The sequence below is a fragment of the Marmota flaviventris genome, chromosome 3 (assembly GCF_047511675.1).
Source record: "Marmota flaviventris isolate mMarFla1 chromosome 3, mMarFla1.hap1, whole genome shotgun sequence".
Classification (NCBI taxonomy): Eukaryota; Metazoa; Chordata; class Mammalia; order Rodentia; family Sciuridae; genus Marmota; species Marmota flaviventris.
Genome location: NC_092500.1, coordinates 84,840,730 through 84,860,992, shown reverse-complemented (window position 1 = coordinate 84,860,992; position 20,263 = coordinate 84,840,730). Strand labels below are relative to the sequence as shown.

The window sequence follows — 20,263 nt, the reverse complement described above, 5'->3', positions numbered from 1 at the left end:
TGAGATGGCCAGGAAATGAATATAAAGCAAAGGTAAATTTGTTAGGCTGATGTGAATTAATACTTCACCAGTGTATGAGTCTCTATGGATTTAGTTTTCCTTCTTACAAATAGAGATTTCCTTTATAGATATAAATTTTTCTTACAAAATAATGTTTTATGCTATTCCTGTGTCTTTGGTTTCTCTAAATAACCAGTTCAACATAATCAATTTGCCCAAGAAGCATGTTATAGGGTGGCATAATATCTTCTACAATATATTTTGGGATGGTGTGTCCTAAGCACCATCAATATCATTAATCTTATTTGAATTGTGAAGATGTTGAGGCAAGCTAGGAAGTTGGGACAGTAAAATCTTTTATTTTTATTTAAAAAATTTTTTGGTACTGGGGATTGAACCTAGGGAAACCTACTACAGAGCTACATTCCCAGGTTTTATTATGTTTTATATTGAGACAGGATCTCAGTAAGCTGTCGCAGCTGGCTTCAAACTTGCAATCCTCTTGCCTCAACCTCCCAAGTCTCTGGGATTACAGGTGTGCATCCCCATGCCCAGTTGGGCCAATATAATCTTAAAAATAGAAAATGGAGAGACTTCCACATCATGACATAAGGAAGATATAATAATTATAAATGTGCTCAACAATATACTGAATTACATGAAACAAAATGTAACAGAATTGAAAGAACTTTACAACTAAACTACTATAGTTGAAGATTTCAGTACAATTCTTTATATATATATATATATATATATGACATCAGAATGCATTACAATTCTTATTACACATATAGAGCCCAATTTTTCATATCTCTGGTTGTATACAAAGTATATTCACACCAATTCGTGTCTTCATACCTATACTTTGGATAATAATGATCATCACATTCCAACATCATTAATAACTCCATGCCTCCTCCCTTCCCCTTCAACCCCTCTGCCCTATCTAGAGTTCGACTATTCCTCCCATGCTCCCACTTCCTGTCCCACGGTGAATCAGCCAGCCTCCTTATATCAAAGAAAACATTCGGCATTTGTGTTTTTGGGATTGGCTAACTTCACTTAGCATTATCTCCTATAACTCCATCCATTTACCTGCAAATGCCATGATTTTATTCTCTTTTATTGCTGAGTAGTATTCCATTGTGTATATATGGCACATTTTTTTAATCCATTCATCTATTGAAGGGCATCTAGGTTGGCTCCACAGTTTAGCTATTGTGAATTGTGCTGCTATAAACATGGATGTGGCTGTGTCCCTATAATATGCTGTTTTTAAGTCTTTTGGGTATAGACTGAGGAGAGGGAATATAGACTGAGAAATGGTGGTTCCATTCCCAATTTTACAAGAAATAGAAATGCTAGACAAAAATTATCAAGAATATGGAAGATTGGACAACATTACAAACCAACTCAAACTAACTACATAAAGAGATTCCACTCAACAACTGAAGAATGCACAATCTTCTCAAGTACATATAAAAGGACCATAGGAGGGTGTGTTCTGGTCCCTAAAATAATTCTCAGTGAACTTAAAATGATTATGATCATATAAAGTATGCTCTTCGATGACAACAGAATTGGAAGACCTATAACAACAACAGAAAGAAATCTGAGAAATCCTCAAATGTTGGGAAGTTAAACAGCACACTTCTAAATAACCCCTTGTTCAAAGAAAAAAAAAAATCACAGGGAAAATTGACAATATTTTAACCAAATGAAACCAAAGTACAAGATGCCAAAATTTAAGGCATATAGGTAAAGCAGTACTTAGAAGGAAATTTATAGCTTTTTGTTGATTTTTGCAATGCTGGAATTGAATCCAGGGCTTCGCACATGCTAGGCAACACTCTACTGCTGAACTATATCTCCATCCTGCAAATTCTGGTTTTGAATGTCTATATCAGAAAAGAAGAAAGCTTCAAATCAATAATGTCAGCTTTTAACAGCTCAGTGGTAGAACATTCATCTGGCATGTGTGAGGCACTGAGTTCAATCCTTGGTACTGCATAAAAATAAACAAATAAAATAAAGGCATTCTGTCCATCTGCAACTACAACAAAATTTTAAAAAATAATGGCAGCTTTTATTTTAAGAAACTAGGAAAAAATAAGCAAAAATTTTAATGATCAAGAAGACTGACAAACTTTTAGTTAGACTAACCAAGGGGAAAAAAAAGAGAGAGAGAGAGAAGACAAAAATTACCAAAATCAGGAGTGAAATGGGGACAGCATTACCAACCCTACAGAAATTATAAGAATTTTAAGGGAGTATTATGACTAACTTTATGCAAGCAGCTTACTCACTGAGATGAAATGAACAAATTCTCACAAATCACTGAGTTTGACTTTAGGAAGAAATAGAAAATCTGAATAGACCTATAACAATTTAATCAATTAACAATTAAACATTGTCTCACAAAGACAAGCCTAGGCCCAAATAACTTCACTGGTGAATTTTAATATTTTAAGAAATGATACCAGTCCTCTACAAATTCTTTCAGATGTAGAGGAGAAAACACTTTTCAATTCATTCTGTGAGGCCAGTATTATCCTGATATCAAAGCCAAATAAAAACATTACTAGAAAAGAAAATTATAACACTTATGAACAAAGGAACAATCATCACCACCACAATACTAATAAATTAAATAATTATAAACAAAGACAAATTATATTCCTAAGACATTTATCTTAATTACAACTTATCTTAGGAATGCAAAGCTACTTAAACATCTGAAAATTAACAGAAAATAAAAAGGACAAATACCACACTGTCATCTCAATAGATATAGAAAAACATCTGACTAAACCTAACATCCACTCATGATTAAAAACTCTCTACAAACCATGAATTGAAGGAAATATCTCCAGTCCCTGTGGCTTGGTAGTGTTTGCACAATTCTCTAAATTTACTACAAATATTTAATTGAATACTTACAACATGTAAATTTTATTATATTAAAATTATGCCTCAGTATAGCTATTATAAAAATGAAAAATGATAAAGATACTTAAATATCTTAGTAGAAGGTTCTATAGCCAAGAATTATATGCTTATTATGTTCCCTTTGGAGCACAAAACATTAGGATTCCTCAATTTTTAGTGAATGACTCAATTGAGATTTAAAAGACGAATCATGAATCCATGGACTTCACAACCAATAGCCTGGAATTTGGGTTGCTACATATCATTGCTACAACTGATTCTCTTTACTCTTTTTCTCAAATCAACTTTCTATACCCACTTTCTCATCTCTGTCTTGTCTTTGTTCACAGTATACCCTTGAGCCACAAGGTGGTACTTTGGACATGTGTAGCTTGGTTGCTATCCAGAATGACTTCAGGGAAGTTTGAGAGTAGGGGATACATGATGTAAATAGGCCATTTGACAGCTGGATAGTCACATGCTGAAGAGGGCTTTGATTAGATATAGACAACTTTAACTCATTCATAAAATAAATCTTTTTTTTCTCTTCCTCACTAAAAGTTGAATATGAAGAAAGTAATTGCTAGGAATATTCCCAAAATATGGGCTCCATGGGTTTTTTGCACACAAAAGCCAACCAAATGAAGGACCAAGTGGGGCATTACATAGGCAATCGGGTTTCATTCATTAATATGGGCGTGGTGGAATTGACATTGACTTAGGGCAGATATTGTGAAAAGGAGGTTCAAGTTGATATTACAGTTCAAGTTGATATTCAGCTTGAAATTACAGCTAATATTTATTTAGCTTCTGCTTTTTGTGCCAAGTATACCATCCCAAGTTTTGGAAATACTGTCACATGCAAAACAAACTCTATTCTTATGGGGCTTGCATTATAGTTGGGAGGGAAATAAACAGTGGGCAAATAAAGACTGGTATTTAGTTCAGGAGGGCTCTGGAAAGTCCTGAAAAGCAGGAAAGGAGAAAATGGGACTGGTGGAATGGTGAAGGTGGCAGTTACCATTGTATCTGAAATGGACAGCCAAGGATTTCCTAACAAGATGGTATTTGAGTGGGTCTGAAGAAAATGTGAGAAGGAATCATGCTATTCACTTGGCAAAAAGCAACCAACGAAGAGAGAACAAAAAAATATAAGGGACTGAAGGTGGGAGCCTTCTTGGTATTTAAGCCAGAGAAAGAGAGCAAGAACGTAGCTGCAGCATGGGTCATAAAGGTACATGGCAAAGATGAGTTTGGACAGGTAGCAGTAATATGGCTTGTGGGCATGGAGGGTTTTGGATCTGGATTTTATTCTGAGTGAGATAGAAGCCATTGTAGAATTTTAGCAAAGAAATGACCTGATCTGACTTCTGTTTTAAAGGGTTTACCCTGGCTGCTCTGTTGATACTGACTACAGTAGGGCAGAGGGAGAAGCCGGGAGACCAGTTAAGGTATTGTAATAATCCAGGCAAGAGGTGATGGTGGCTGAGATCGAGGTGTTAGCAAGGGAGAGGGGAAATGACCATATTTTATATATATCTCTAAGGAAGAGTCAACAAGATTAACTGATGATTATACCTAGGGTATGAGAGAAATCAAAGAGCCAAACATGATTATTTATTTTAATCGTCCAACAAGACTTTATGTACTAATTATATACCAGGCACTATTCCAAACTCTTGACAAATACCAATCATTTAATCTTTGCAATAGCCCTGTGAGACAGGTACTACTTTTATAATCATTTTCCTCCTTCAAGGTTTTGGCTCTGAGAAGATAAAAGGGTGGAGTTGACATTGACTTAGGGCAGATGTTGTGAAAAGGAGGTTCAAGTTGATATTACAGTTGAGATGACTGAAACAACTTCACAGTGATGCCAAGCATGCAACTGGCTTTCAAATCTGGAGCTAAGGAGAGAGATCTAAGCTGAAGATCATCATTCAATGGTCCTCAGTGTAAAGGTGGCCATGAAACTGGATGAGATCTCTAAGGGATTATGAGATAGAAGAGAAGAGGACCAGGAACAAGCTTGAGGCCATGCAGTATTTAAATATGGGGAAAAACTCTCAAAGAAAGCAGAGAAATGGCCCAAGAGCTTGGCATCCTGGAAATCAAGTGAAGAAACAGTTTGAAGGAGGAGGAACAGAGCAGCTATGTTGAATGCTACAGATTGGTCAAGTAAGAAAGACTGAGAATTTATTTATTAATTACTTTGAAAGAGCCCTTTAATTGATTGGTAGAGATGAAAGTTTAAATGCAATAGGTTTAAGAGGAGGAGAATAGGAGATGGTAAAGGTAATTCTTTTGAGGCATTTTCTTTCTTTTTTTTCTTTCTTTTAAGCTGTAGATGAACACAATACATTTAGTTAATTTATTTATTTTTATGTGGTGCTGAGGATCAAACCCAGTACCTCACACATGCTAGGCAAGTGCAAGAAGGGCAAAAGCCCCTCTTTTGAGGTATTTTCTATCAAAAGAAATAAAGAAATATGCAGCAGCCAGAGAAAAATATAGGGCTTAGAGAGAGGTTTTTTTGTTTTTGTTTTATTCTGTTTTATTTATAAATGAGTGAAATAACAGCATATTTGTACACTGATAGAAATGGTCCAATAGAAAAGTTAAAATAAATAACTAGATAGAGCGAGCAGAGAAGAAATGAAGTGAAGTCAATGGCAGTTGAAACAGGATGATAAAGTCAGGGGCTCAGATACAGAGGGGTTTCAAACTTAGTAAATGAAAGAAAGGCAAGAATGAATACATGGAAGTCCATGGAGACAGGTGAATGCACAGGGAGATATGATTGGCATTTGCAGAAGTTCCCTTCTAATTTCTTCTATTTTCTCAGAGAAATCAGGAAATGGTCATAAGCTGAAAGAGGTCAGAAGTGAATGGAGTTTTGAGGCCAGAGAAGCTGTGACACGAATACCTAGGAAAATGGGGACTATATTCCAAAATTTTATAAAGCTCAACCACAGGTCATTGCATTGTTCTAGTTTAATTATGAAAGTTTGGATCTTCAGGAGACCCCTATTAAAATGCAAATACTGGGAACCCAAGTGCCTTCAGCTGCTTTGCTTGGATAACACATTTGTATCAGAATGTCTGAGTTGTGAGACAGCTGAGAATAAGATTCCCCAGGGTCATGATGCTTGTAATCAGTCTTTCCTGGGAAATCTAAATTTCATTTCCTTTTTTTTAACAAAAAATAAATTGTTTAATGTAGAACTGAAAATAATTGATTTGAAAAACTTAGTAAGATTTAATATAACTAAATCCATATATCAGGAAAAAAATTCATCAAACCACTTGTCCCAATTTTTCCCCCAACTACAGAAATAAGACACAAGTAAAGGCCTTTGGAAGGAATCAACAAAGTGGGATTGAGAGAGATACTAATCTTAGGAAGAAAGGGGTTGTTCCAGACCAATAATACTTGCAAATACTGGTACTTTGTCTATCAAACCTAGCAACATATTATTTTATTAATACTCCCTCTCATATTAATAAATGCTGAGCAGAAAAATAATTATTTGTGCTCTCTTCTACCATTATGGCCCAAGAATTTTTATAGAATTTTTTTTTTTTGAAAAATGCAAGCATTGAGTCACCTCTAGGATGGTAATAGAAAGAATGCTGTGCATGAGGTACCTGGGTGCTGGCATGTCCCTTAAGCTTGAGTTAGAACCTCAGTTCTACTCTACCCTAGCTTTGTGACATTGGGAATGTTTCCTGTCCTCACTGAGATAGTTTCCTCTTCTATAGATCATGTGCTACTGATGAATGTTGTGAAATTAAATGAAGCAACATGTCACAAGAGGTGCACAGGCCTGTGTCCTGCAGTTGAAAGAGCTCTCATTCTTAATTAAATGTTGCTCAACATGGAAGGTGGTATTGTCCCTTATACCTGGAGAGACAGCTAGAGCTTCCTCTGAGGATTTGTTTGAACTTGTATCTGGAAAACAAACTGTTTCTCACTATACTCTCACTTATAACACTCACTTCATTTCTAGCTGGTAAAGCCTGTGGGATTCTTTCCCACACCAAGAGATTCTCTAATTCTCTGTGGACACCAGCTGGGTGTCCTACAGCTCAACACTATTCTGACACTATCTAAGGGTAATGCAGACCCCTGGGGTTAAGGGCTCAGTCCCACAAGACCACCCCCCACTTTAGATGCCATGTGCAAGTGCTGTATCCTGAGGTTCCTTCCAGTTTCTGTCCACCTTGGCTACAAGTTGGAGATTATCAAGATCCCCTTCTTGGCCTGGATAATTTGCTAGAGCAGTTCACAGAACCAAGGAAAGTAGTTTACTTTCTAGAGTACTGGTTTATTGCAAACAGTATATGAAAGGATACCACTGAGAGCCAGATAGAGAGGTACATAGGATGAGGGATAGGAGAAGAGGCATGAAGCTTCTAGGCCCTCCAGAGTGCACACACCTCCCAGCACCTCTGCAAGTTCAGCAACAGAAGCTCTGCAAACACTAACTTTACCGCTTAGGTAAGTGAATGAGTAGATGGGTCCTTGGTGATTCACTCAATCTCCTTCTACTTCCAGGAGGATGGCGGTTGGGTCTGAAAGTTCCAGCCCTTGAATCACTTGGTTGGTTCCCTGGCAGCCAGCCCCCCATTTCCCTCCACCATCTTTAGGGGCTTTCCAAAAGTTGTCTCATTAACATAAACTCAGGTGTGGTTGAAAGGAGCTTTTTATGAATAACAAAAGACCTTTATTACCTTTAACACTTAGGAAATTCCTAGGGTTTCTGGAACTCTAGCCAGGAACTGGGGATACAGACTAAAATATGTATTTCTTACTGTATCATAATACCATGGTGAACAATGCAAAGACCCAAACACCACCAAAAACAGAAGCAAAAGAGTTGGACAGTGGGTATAGCTGTGTTTTTAATTGTCCCCTTGGCACTGTAAGCATATCAGGGACTGCTGATATGTTTTGCTCATCTTTAGCCAACTGATGATGATGAGATCTTCATTTTACTATAATATTTTTAAAGTTCCAGAAGGGTGGGGGCCATGTATCTAACTGAACTCAATAGGGCTGCTTACTAACTCGTTAAATGAAGGAGAATACTTAAACAAAAAGGTGTGCTTTCCCTCAGCAGTTGGTTTTAAGGGAGTGCAGCCATGAGGTCCCTCTCACACACACAGACTGGGCCCTGGGAAGTGAGTGGGTATGCAGGCGGCTGTGCTTGAAGTTAGGTTTAATGATGTCCTCCAACAACTGCATCCACTGCTGATATCGCCATTGGAATCTTGCAGCTGCTTGGCTGGTGTGTGCACTTCTTATATGTTACAGTGTAAAATGAAGAGAGCAGAGAAAATGCTTAGAGCCACATCTAGAACCCCCATGGGCAGACTGTGTCCTCATGCTGGAACGCTTAGGGAGCAAGACAGCCAAGTTTCTGTGTTCTGCAAGGAAGCCTGTCCTTTTGTGACCTCTGTGTATCAATCAGCTTAGATTCCAGACACTTTGTCCTATGGGAAAGTCTAAGGCCCCAGGTCAGGCCCAGCAGACAAAGCCTTATCCAATAATTCAAACTGTTATTCATTAACCTGACCAGGTACCAGTCAGTTTGTGCCTGACACCCTAATTACAGACCATGGCCATGGGGCTGTGTCTTTTATAAGCACTTGGAGTGTGGGGCCACTCCCATGCTTGTCACCTGGCCCTTTCTTTCCTGGCAGAGGATGTTTTCACCTCTTTAAGGCCTTCCAGAATCTGGACTTAACAGTACAGTTTGAAGGTTATGCTGTACAATGGTTTTTAGCTTTTTAATTTTGCTCTGACCCTCTTTTCCCATCAAAATCACACCCAATTCCAATATTTAAAACAGCTCTGAAAATGTTGGCATAGAATTTGAAGCTCCTGATATTGTCATCCTACTTCCTTTCACAGCTGAAGCAGCAGGTCTAGGTCTCTCCTGTCCAATATGGTGACCACTAGTCCCTAGTAACCAGGGAATGTTTGAAATGGCTAGTCCAAACAGAGGCATGCTGTATCTGTAAAACACTCCAAGAATTTCAAAGATTTGGTACAAAACAACAACAAAAAAAGAATGTAAAATAGCTCATTAGTATATTTTTATTGAGAACATGTTGAAATGATAATATTTTAGATTAGCTTCAATAAGACAGATCATTAAAAATTAATTCCATTAGTTTTACTTTACCTTTTTTAATGGGAGTACTAGAAAATTCAGAATTACGTAAGTGGCTCATATTCATAGCTTGTGTTATAATTCCATCGGACAGCACTGGTCTAGATTGTTTTTATAAATGCCTTCTTCAAGGGTGCGTGGATCATTGAGGGCAGGTCAGGACCATGACTCCTAACTTGTGTTCTCTCCATTCCGCCATTCTCACATTCTTCATCTTCACAGCGACATTACTGATGGACAGCAGCTCACAGTAACATCCCTGGGAAGTTTCATCTACTGTAACAGGATCAGAGGAAAGAACTCACAGGTGAAGGTCAAGGTAGAGTAGGATTAGGTTGATGCATGGTCCTCCCAAACACCTGTTTATCTGACATCTAGAAGACCATGGCTTAGGAGTCTTGAAGTAGAAACAAGTGCCGAGGCTAGACCTCTCGATGATTACTCCCTATCTCCTTGGGTAAACTGCCAACCTGCCCAGTGTCATTTCTCCTATCTGCAAAGTGAAGGAATATATTTATGAGCCTCCAAAGTCCTCTTCCAGCTCTGGAATTCTGTGCTCCACCATTTTTTAATTCCCCTACACTCTTCCCTGCTAGCAAATACTTTTTCATGAAGTGTACTCACATCTACTTTTCCCCTTTTCTCATAGTCTCCTGAAAGCCAGCTTCAGCAAAGTGAAGTTGAGGTGGGAAGGGGAAATGACTTCAAAGACGACTTTAAATCGCTTCCTTTCCCCCTTGCCCCTGAAAACAATGGAAATTCAGCTGTGTGCTCATCTCTCAGCACAGTGAAGAAGAGTGGAAAGGAGGGGGGAATGGAAGGAAGATGGGGAAAGAAGAGGGCAAAGAGGAGGAGGGAAATGGCTTTTAGAAATGCACACTTAGAGGGGTGATTAGTCATCTAACTGCACTCCTAGAAAGTAGGGTCCTCTGTTTGAGGGGTGGGAGCCGGGTTATCTTGTGCAGTACTCAAGCACACTACTAGGCTGTGGCCCACAGATATGAAGCAATCACTTGGTTAGGCACACGGAGTTTGTTTATAGCCCCCGCCTTTTATTTGTGGCACATTCCTAATAGGCATGCTAATAAAGGCAGATGAAACACATAGTTACACAGAATGAGAGAAGTCAAATTAAACAACAAATTTATTAAACTTTTTACCTCCTTCAGAGCTCCTGTGAAGCAGAAAACACCCAGACATTGTTTTAAGTCAGGGAGTTTCCAGCCTTGCAACTGAGCTCCCTGGCAGAAAGCCAGGTTGCCGCCAGTGCGTGGGAGAGAGCAGCCTTCTCAGGGCTGTGTTGGAAGTTCCAAGTTTATGAGGCATTTATGGCAGGGTTTAGCCAGTACCTATGGGTTTAGATTATAGTTTTTCCTTGAAAATGTACTTCATTTCTGAATTGCTGCATGTGCTATGATGCTTATTATGACTTTTGTTTCCTTGACCCATTATGTATAACCATTGTCCTGTTTATGGAACACCTAAAAAACTAAAATATGTGGATTATGATAACTTTGAAATAAATAATTTTGGCTTTAGAATTCTATGCTGTTGAGGGCTGGAGATTTGGCTCAGGGGTTAAGTACCCCTGGGTTCAATCCCCAGAACCAAAAAACGAAAAAAAAAAAAAAAAAAGAATTCTATGCTTTTGAGAAAAGTAATAGATAGGTGAGTGATTAGTGATAATATTCACTAATATTATTATTGGGTTTTTTTGTTGTAAGTGGACACAATATCTTTATTTAATTTTTTAATATGTGGTGCTGAGGATTGAACCCAGTGCCTCGCATGTGCTGGGTGAGCTCTCTACCACTATCCCAACCCCAAACCCTCATTAATTTTATTAATGGTATCATTAATGATAATAAATTATATACTTAGCTCTAGATTATGATTTTCAACCTATGTTAATGTACCTGTGCCAATTTCATTGAAATACTTGCATAATTGAAAATTTGGGATTCAATGAGTTAATGCTTCTTAGTTTCAAGTTTTATCTTCAATAAATTTTTGAGACTAGATGCTTCTCTTGGGTCCCACCCACACCTGACACTCCTGGGGAAGAGCAGTGAGAGGGGAAGTGACTCTAAGGCTAGCCACAGGGCCCTATTGGCTACATCTTGGTGTGTGCAGGTTTGGGAGAAGGAAGAAGAAATTGGTGCAGCTTTGAAAGGCAGCTTGAACTTAACCTCTCCTGCCCATGCTGGGGCTATTGACATGGAGGCTCAGCCAGAACCAAAGAGCATCTTATTAAAAGAGACTTTTGAGAAAAGAAGAAAGGAGGAGAAAAAAACAGAACATCCAATTAAAATTAAAATTTCAGATTTCTGGAAGGTAAAAAGAGAATAAAACTGGAGCAATTATATGGTAGCAGTTGTGGGGGTCAAATCATTAATCTTGGGGGTATTTTCCTGTGGATCTGTTGTTTAATACCTGCCTCACAGAAGAGAGAACATAAATTAAAGTGCCAAACCCAGGAGCCAAGTAGCTAACACTGCGGAGGTTGAGGATTCTTCCTGGAGCCGCCCACCCAGACCCCCTGGGCCAAGGTACAAGATGAGTTTCCCTTGATACACTACAGGCATTTTCTTGACTGCACAGGGGCTACTGAAAGCCTGGGCAGGCTCTGGGTAAATGGGATCACAGTGGGGCTCAGCAAACATGCCCTCTGGGTTGAGTACACTCTGTTCCCACAGTCCAGGTCACAGTGTCCTGGAGGGCAAGGCCCATGTAACTGTGTTTCCTGATGAGGGCCTCTGGGAGACACACTTCTCCTGGCCAGGCCTTACCATCCTTTCTATTTTTGTCAAAGAGCTCACAAACTCAACCTTCACATCCCTTCACACTCAGGGACTGACTGGGGGAAGGAAGACCTCTCTTTCTGCAGGACCTCATTGTCTTTTAAGAACTACACATAAAAGACACAGGCTCTGAATTAGAAACAGAAGTGAGGGACCCCAGTTTAGGGGAATTCAGTGTCACCCTGTATCAGAGCTGACTTGGGCTGCCATAACAAAGGACCGTGGACTGGTAGCTTTGCAATAGAAATTAAATGTATTTTCTCGCAGTTCTAGAGGCTAGACATCTAATATCAAGGCTCCAAAAGGGTGGTTTCTTTTGGAGCCTCTCTCCTTGGCCTGTGAATAGCCATCTCTTCCCTTTGTCTTTGCATAGTATTTCTTCTGTGTGTGTCTTCTAAGGACCCCAGTCATATTGGATTAAGGCCCATTTCATGATCTCATACTAATTTAATATGAGATCAGGCTCTATAAAGGCCCTGAGCCTGTGGGAAGTGAAGTTCAGATTTCTTTCTTCCTTTTTTTTTTTTTTTTTTTGGTACTGGGGATTGAACTCAGGGGCACTGGACCACTGAGCTACATCTGAGCTACCACTGAGCCCTATTTTGTATTTAATTTAGAGGCAGGGTCTCACTGAGTTGCTTAGCGCCTCACTGTTGCTGAGGCTGGCTTTGAATTCATGATCCTCCTGCCTCAGCCTCCAGAGCCACTGGGATTACCGGCATGCGCCACCACGCCCAGCCTGAAGTTAGGATTTCAATACATGAATTTGGAGAAGGGGGCATAACTCAACTCATAACACCATGTCTGTGACTTTCAGGAAGGCTAAAAACCTCAGTGTGACGTCTTGATGGCACGACATCAACATTAGGATAGCCCAGGAATGCCTTTCTGTCTACTTTTCTTACAAAATGCCCCAGTATTTCTGGTCTTTCTGAGCATCTTAGACTGGTCTTCTCCAGGATCTCAGTTCCTGAGGATGTTTTCTGGAACATTCCCGGGAGGACTGCAGCACTGCCAAGCCCACAGGCCAATGTGCTCCCTCACCCACAAATCTTCCCCTCCTGGCCATTCCCAGTCAGCCAAAATAGGCCCAGTTAAGGAGGGTTGCGGTCATGCCCAAGAAGCTAGGTATGGTGCACTCTCCCCAATCTCTTAGGTGTGGCCTCCGGAAAGATAACCGTCTCCTCAGGTCAGCTTGTCTTTCCTATGGTGTTTACAACCAAGCCTTCTCTCTGTGACACAAGTTCCAGAAATGGAGATCCAGATTTGTTTTTCTTCCCACTATTCCTTAAAAATAATCCCCTGGTCATACAGGTTGGGAAAGAAAATGGGATTCCTAGCCCCCTAACCCCTCTGGGTTTTGTTGTTGTGGTTGTTGTTTGTTCATTTATTTGTTTAGTTGTTATTATTTTTAAAAAATAGCCATTTAAAGGCATGTCCCCTCTCCCTGAACCAGATCAACCACAGTCACCTTTACTTGGGCTTTGCAATTCAACTCTGCTTTCTACAATCGCAGCGCTGAGCTCATTATACAAAAACAGCTCTAGTGAATCCTCTTGCTGAGAGGAACACTCCTGGGTGGTCCTTCTTGGGTGGGTCCCTGGGCACAGAAACCCTGCGCCATGTTTCCTCCTGGCTCAGCACGCCAGGCTGATTCTGTCTCATGCAGTTCAGCTCCGGCTCATCAGGAGATAAGATCAGAGACACTACGGAAGGGCCTTGTTTTAACAAGGCAGAAAATACAAGCTATTGCAAACATCAGGCCTACTGTGCAGAAAACGAACCCCCGCAGCACACCTTGGCTTTGGGGGCCCTCCCCAGAGAGGGTTTCTCCCCTCGTAAAGATCAGTATCATGGGGTGAGGAAAGAGTCATGCCACTCCCAGCAGGGCTTCCAGTCAGAGGGCTTCACTTTCAATTACCCAGAGCAGCTGTAGACTGCTGCTTATGTAACGGGCCCTGCGCCTCCTTCCCGGGAGGAGGATGTGGAACCATTTGGTGTTTGCTGAATAATGAGTCATGGTCAGAGTTAGGGAGCAGAAACACTGAATTTCTCCCCTGCATTGCTTCATCCGGAACTTCTAGTAAAGAATGATAAGCCATGAGTCAGAGCCCAGCAGGGCCTACCCGGGAGGAAAGCACCAGAGAAGGTTCCAAAATGCAGCCCCCAAAGGGCTCCTGCGAGCTGCAGAAAGGGGCTGTGGGGGCATTTGAATCCCAGATGGGCACTTCATGAGGAGAGGCACTGTTTAGTTTGGCCTGTGGCTGAGCTGCCAGGGGTTTTCCTATCTTTAGTGACTGTAGCCCTTTTCCAAGACTCAGCCAGGATCCCTGAGTATGGGGGTGAAGACCAAGGCTTGAAAATGAACAAAACTCTCTCCAAACCTCATTTAAACCTCAAAAATGAAACACGTCTCAGGGGTGGAAGGAAGGGGTATATTTACATCAACTGAGAAATCAAAAGGTTTGATTTCAGCGGGAGTGGGGGGTGGGAGGGTGGGGGGAGGAATGGGAGAGAGAGAGAAAGGGGGAAGGCATTCTCTTCTTCATATTCTAAGGTAAAAATAAATATACCAAAACCCAACAAAACAAAACAAAATTAAACCCTGTAATAAAATGGGTCAGAAATTACTTGTCTCTTTTGTTTCTAAGGAATTCTGTCAAAATTTATAGACTTTCTACATCAGCAAATAATTTCTTGTGACTTGCCAGTCCCACCCCGTCATGCTTTCCAACATACCTAAGGAGGAGTCACAGCCTTTCTGGGGAGGTAGCTCAGTAGCAGAGCCCTCACCTAGCATGCAAAAAAGTCACAGCCTTTATTGTCTTTCTTCAGCAAATCAGGATCCAGATCTGGGTAACATGCAAGGCTCTCTTCCTAAGTTGGTGGGTCTACTTTGTGGTGGTGCTCTAAGAAGCTCAGGGCAACTTGCCTGATGAGTAATAATATTTTTTTCATTGTACCAGCTTTTAGGAAGCTGAGCTCTGTCTATGAGAAATAGCATAGCATAGAGGTCAAGGTCAAAATGTCTGGATTTAATCCCTGCTCTGCTACTTACCACCAGCTATGTAATTCTGGCATACAATTAGCTCCTCTGCTTGGTTCCCTCAGCTATAAAATAGGAGCAATGAGAGCCTCTACCTTATAGGGTGGTTCTGAGGACTGAGGCAAAATTTATAAAGCCTTTTGAATGATCAGGATTTCTTTCTAAGCCTATCAACATCATCATCATCATTGACATTTATCTTCACAGACTTCTATTCAAAAACATGTTTGCAAAATGTGAGCAGATCTTATGGTCAACTAGATATAGTTTTTATAATTAGCAAGTTTTCTCTTTAGTCTTTGCATGTACAAAAAAAAAGGAGGGGATATCACAAACATATAGTGACGATTCAATAAGATAAAGTTTATCAAGCTTAGAAAACACTCAAATGATGGTAACTATTTTGATTATAATTACCAATTCCACAGACTGAATCTGTGTGCAAATTCTAGAATATCCCATGCAGCTAAGTGAAATTCCAACCCCCTAGATCACAAAGATCTCTTTAGAGTATTTCTCCGTGTGTTCATGATACGAAACACCAGTGGGGAAGCAGATTCGTAGAATTCTAAGTTAACACAAAGTTCATAAGGCATCTGTTCCGGTGGTGGGTCAAGAAAAGGAAGGAGGAAAGATGAGGCAATTCTTTAGATTCTTTAACAGGGCACTTTCAGCTTGAGTTATATTGATTGATTTCCTGCTCAATTCAGCTGACCACAAAAAGCAGATGACACACCTCTGAGACTGGCCCTTTAGCGCCAGACAGATGAGATGGGTGTTGTAGGGCAGCCACATGCCTGACATCATCCCCACCAGCATCACCCCACATGGCGTTCATGTTAGAGGTGTTAGGCACAGTGCTAAAGGACTTGATGTATTAGCTCAATTTTATCCTTACAACAACCTTGTTGGCTTAATATTATTATCTCCATCTTAAGGATGAGAAAACTGTTCTTTCCAGGCTTGCAACCCTCACAGTCCCACAGCTGTTAAGTGATAGAATCCAGAATTCCGGTCTCAGACACTGTCCATGAGGCTCTATTGCCACTTGCTGCTGGGGTTGGGGCCTTCCCAGAACTCCTCCTGCTGTCCTGGTTTGTAAATCCTCTGCCTTCATGACTGTGCTCAGCAGCCACAAGGTGACCTGCTGGGTTAGTGCCCCATAGGCCCTTGGCTGGGGAGAGATGTCTGTGTGGCTGACAGACTTCCAGGGGCTGTTGCCAGCCTTGGACCTCAGCATAACTGAGACGGACTTGACAGAAACAATTCCGTTCAACAGCAGCATGAAGTTCCCCCCAAATTATTCTGTGGAGGCAGCAGTAAAGGAGGAGACCGTACTCCTTCCCCACCAGGCCCTTGGTATGGTGGCCTCACACAAGAGTGACCCCTGCCCCCAGGTCCCAATGTAGCCAACAGGGCCCCATTAAGAAGGGCAGAGCAGATGGCTTGGACTAGCTTCTTTTCTTGAAACAACGTTAATTTGTCCAGTTTTGTGGCTTTTTTATGTGGAACAACATTAGCTCATCCAAGCTTGTGGTTTATTTGAAAACGAAATTCCGGTAAATCTTTCGCACCATCTGGCAGTGCGGTGATTGGCCACGAGTTAGGGAGAAGCCACTGAGCACACACGAAAACAAAGCGATGAAAACCCACCCCAAACAGAGAGGCTCTGTGTAATTTGCCTACCCAAGCAGCCCCACAGGCCTCTCTGAGGAATGGATCTGTCCCCATGAGCAGAGCCTTGACCTGTCACTCTCAGGGTGGGAATCTGTTTCTCTCAATAGCTGAGGCTGTGTGGAATTTCTTAGCTTAAGCTGGAGCCAGGGTCTTAAATTCTTTCTATAGAAATACATTAGAAGGGGCTCTTTGAGGACACAAACAGGGTGTAGAAACCAACATGAGTGCTCAGGAGAAAAAGGGATTTAAACATCAGCAGTTGACTCTTGGGTCTGTGGAAAAATGAGACCTGGGTCTCTGAGGGAGGTAGATGTCATTCTTATTTGTCTCCATTCCACAGTCCTTCCATGGTATTCATAATACACATAATAAATATTCACCCAGTGCTCTCTCTGGGTGGGCCCCAGGCACAGGAGACAGAATCATAGACAAGGCAGACAGGTTCCTTGCTTTTAGAAAGCTTATATTCTGCCAGATGCGGTGATACGCACCTGTAATCCCAGGACCCCCGGAGGCTGAGGTAGGAGGATCGAAAGTTAAGGGCCAGCATCAGCAACTTAGCAAGACCCTAAGCCATTTAACATGATCCTGTCACAAACAAACAAACAAAAAGAACAAAAAAACCGGGGTTGTTGTGCAGTGGTTAAGCATCCAGTTCAATCTCTAGTACCAAAAAAATAAAAAAGAAAGCTATGTTCTAGGATAAACAATTTAAAAAGCATATCATTTAAAGTAATAATTTTAGGCAAGCATGGTAGTACATGCCTAAAATGTACCACCTTGGGAGGCTGAGGCAGGAGGATCACAAGTTCAAGGCCAGTCTCAGCAACTTATCAAGTTCCTAAGCAATTTAGCAAGACCTGTCTCAAAATTTAAAAAAAAAAAAGAAAGAAAGAAAGGAGGGCTGGGGAGGTAGCTCAGTGGTAAAGCACCCCTGGGTTCAATCCTCATACAAAAATAAAATAAAATAATTCAAACATAATAACTGGTATGTAGAGGAAAAACAAGCACTTGAGAATAGGAGATGACATTTGAGCAGGAACTGCATATTGAAAAGCTGCCAGCCCTGGGAGGTGTGGAAAAGCTAAGGGATCAGCCTGATGAGACAGTGTAAGAGAGAAGGAAGCACGCTGACAGGAGGACAGAGGCAGCAGGTCCACACCCAAGGCACAATGGGAACTTGTTCCTCCTTTCCCTGGGGGGGGGGGGGGGAAGAGCGCTTTAGTCACTGGGGGAGAATGGACCATAATAGTGGCTGCAGAAAAACCAGGTAGGAGGTTTCCTGGGTTATCCAGACAAGAGACCACAAGCCTGAGCCCAAACGGTGGAGAGGGAGCAGAGGAAGAGACCTGAGGTAGAACCAAGAGAATTTGCTGATGGATTTGATGTGGAAGAATAAAGAGAGGGATCGTGGAAGAAAGCTCCCAGGTTCTTTAGCCGAAGCAACTGGGTGGGAGGTAATGCCATTACCAAGAGTCGGGAGATCGGAAAGGAGAGCACAATGCTTGGGGGGAAAATTAACATTAAATTTGATATATCTGTGATGTAGCCATGTGGGAATATCAAGTCTAGAATTCCGCAGGAAAAAGAAAAAATATTTAAGATGTCATTAGCATGAAGCTGATATTTGAACCCATGAGAATTGATGAACTAATCTAGCAGAGGGAAATAGAAAGTATTCCAGAAAAGATTGGGAATGTCTCCTAACCCAGCCTGCATGCATACTTGGGAGGGGTACACCCAGAAAACTTAAACACATTGTGGGGCCTTGTGCACATACACGTGGACACACTAGCCTGCTTGTGCAGTGCTGTGCACACCCATAACCCCCTCCACACAAAGCACCCATTGGCTACTACTCAGGAATGAATCTGGTAAAAGGCCCCAGGCAGATCTTGGAAATGAGCCTTGAGCTATTTGGACAGGAATTCCAGGGCCCCAAGGCTCTGGAAAATAGTGTAGAAGAGAACAGCACATGTGCTTGGTAGATGTGTTGCTGCAGACCGTGTTCTCCTCATTCATCTGGGTAAGGATCAGAGCAGGTCAGGTCAGAGATGGGACATCTAAAGCACAGGAGAACAGGTAGGGACATTGGCATTCATGTCCAAGGGTGAAACTGCACATCTTATATTCATCAGGGTAAGCAAGGGCATTACTTCAGAATCTCATACGTAGGTCCTAGGAAGGGAGCCGGTGTAACTCACCCTGCTACATCCTAGACTATTCTTGCAGTGTCTGATGTGTGGGACTTCCCTTTGCTTCATACTGCCCTTATCATAATGCAAGTGGGCACCCTTCCTAAATTGACCAAAATTTATGTTGGTGGGAAGGAGAAGTAAGTGAATAGGAAGGATTGGGTCAAAGGGGAAAACCCCTGCCACAGAGTTCAATCTCAGCTAAATAGATCAGAAGGTCTGATGCACACAATCAATGGGCATTTGAACCTCAGTCATGGTACACCTAGGTCCCCGGGCACAGGCCATCCCTCAGGATGTATTCACAATGGGAATTCCATGCATAAATGATGTGCAGGGAATTGAAGGGCAGCATGGCTTCTCTTGTTCTTTGCATTCAAAGCTCAGATCTGCTGAAGACCAGGACCCATCCAATGCACACTTTGACCCTCAAAGGTTAGGACTTAGCAAGAGCTACTCAAGGCATTTGAAGCTAAGACTACTTTCCCATTTTAGTGAATTATAAGAGTGCAAGCAAGACAACTCATCTTCTTGTTGTGAATGGTTCAACATTCTGGGCATGTCAGGAATCTAAGGAGGAGATACACTTGAGCAGTCACAGCCACCTACATCTCTAAGATTGGGCATTCTGACATGAAGAGTTAATTTTCTTCTCCATATATAGGGCTCAGTCGCCCTCCTTTGACATGTGTGGCTCAAGTCAAAGCAATGCTGTAGGCAAAGCTCATCAGCATTCCCTTTTCAAAGCCTCAAAGGCTGGCAGCCCTCCCATCAATTCCAGGACTGGTGACCAGGCCTTATTTGCTGTCCAAATAATGAAATCTTTAGCTTTCCTCATCTGCTCAGCACACTCACAACAGGCGGATGTCACATACAATAGGGCTATAAAAATTGTACAGCTGCATGACACTTTCTAATTCTTCTTGTTCCTTTTTTTCTTTTTTGTTGTCACAGCAACCCTGGTATCCCTGTAGCCAAGCCAAAGAGAAGTAGAACTGTCAGGGGAAAGTCTAAGCGTCAGAAATGATAAGTCTCATTCCAAACTCTAGTGGTGGCACATCTTGTGGCCTTGGGCAAGTCACCCAATCTGTCTGCTCCTTCCTTCCAAAAAGAGAAGCAAACTGAAAGGGGGATGGGCGAGTTCATTAGTTTGGTGGAAAGGTTTGAACAACTTGGTTCCATCAGTGCAATAATGACCTCTCTCTATTTACAAGACATTGGCGCCTCTCTTCATTTCACTTTTGATAGCTGAGTGGATTTGCAAGTAAATGGGAGCTCTCAGCAGCAATCTGTGGAGCATTCTAAAAGCCTCTGGTTTGAATCTTCCAGAGAAAATGTCAGCCACTCTGTAGAATGTTACTTTCAGGGGCTTTTCAACAGGACTTAAGTCCTCTAAAGCAAGGGTTATGTGAGACTGAAATCATGCTATATTCCTTT

The 20,263-nt window shown here is 41.5% G+C and overlaps 1 long non-coding RNA gene across 2 annotated transcripts in view; it reads left to right on the top strand.

The window, feature by feature from the left end:
- Positions 1-4,791: 4,791 nt before the first annotated feature.
- LOC139705214 (uncharacterized) overlaps positions 4,792-20,263 on the top strand; it is a 29,670-nt gene continuing 14,198 nt past the window's right edge. Inside the window, exon 1 of one of the 2 annotated variants that reach the window (XR_011707105.1) lies at positions 4,792-5,106. This is a non-coding gene — a long non-coding RNA (uncharacterized lncRNA). Of the gene's footprint in view, positions 5,107-6,691; positions 7,430-20,263 lie in introns of those variants that run through there. The other variant, XR_011707107.1, reaches the window with a different exon arrangement.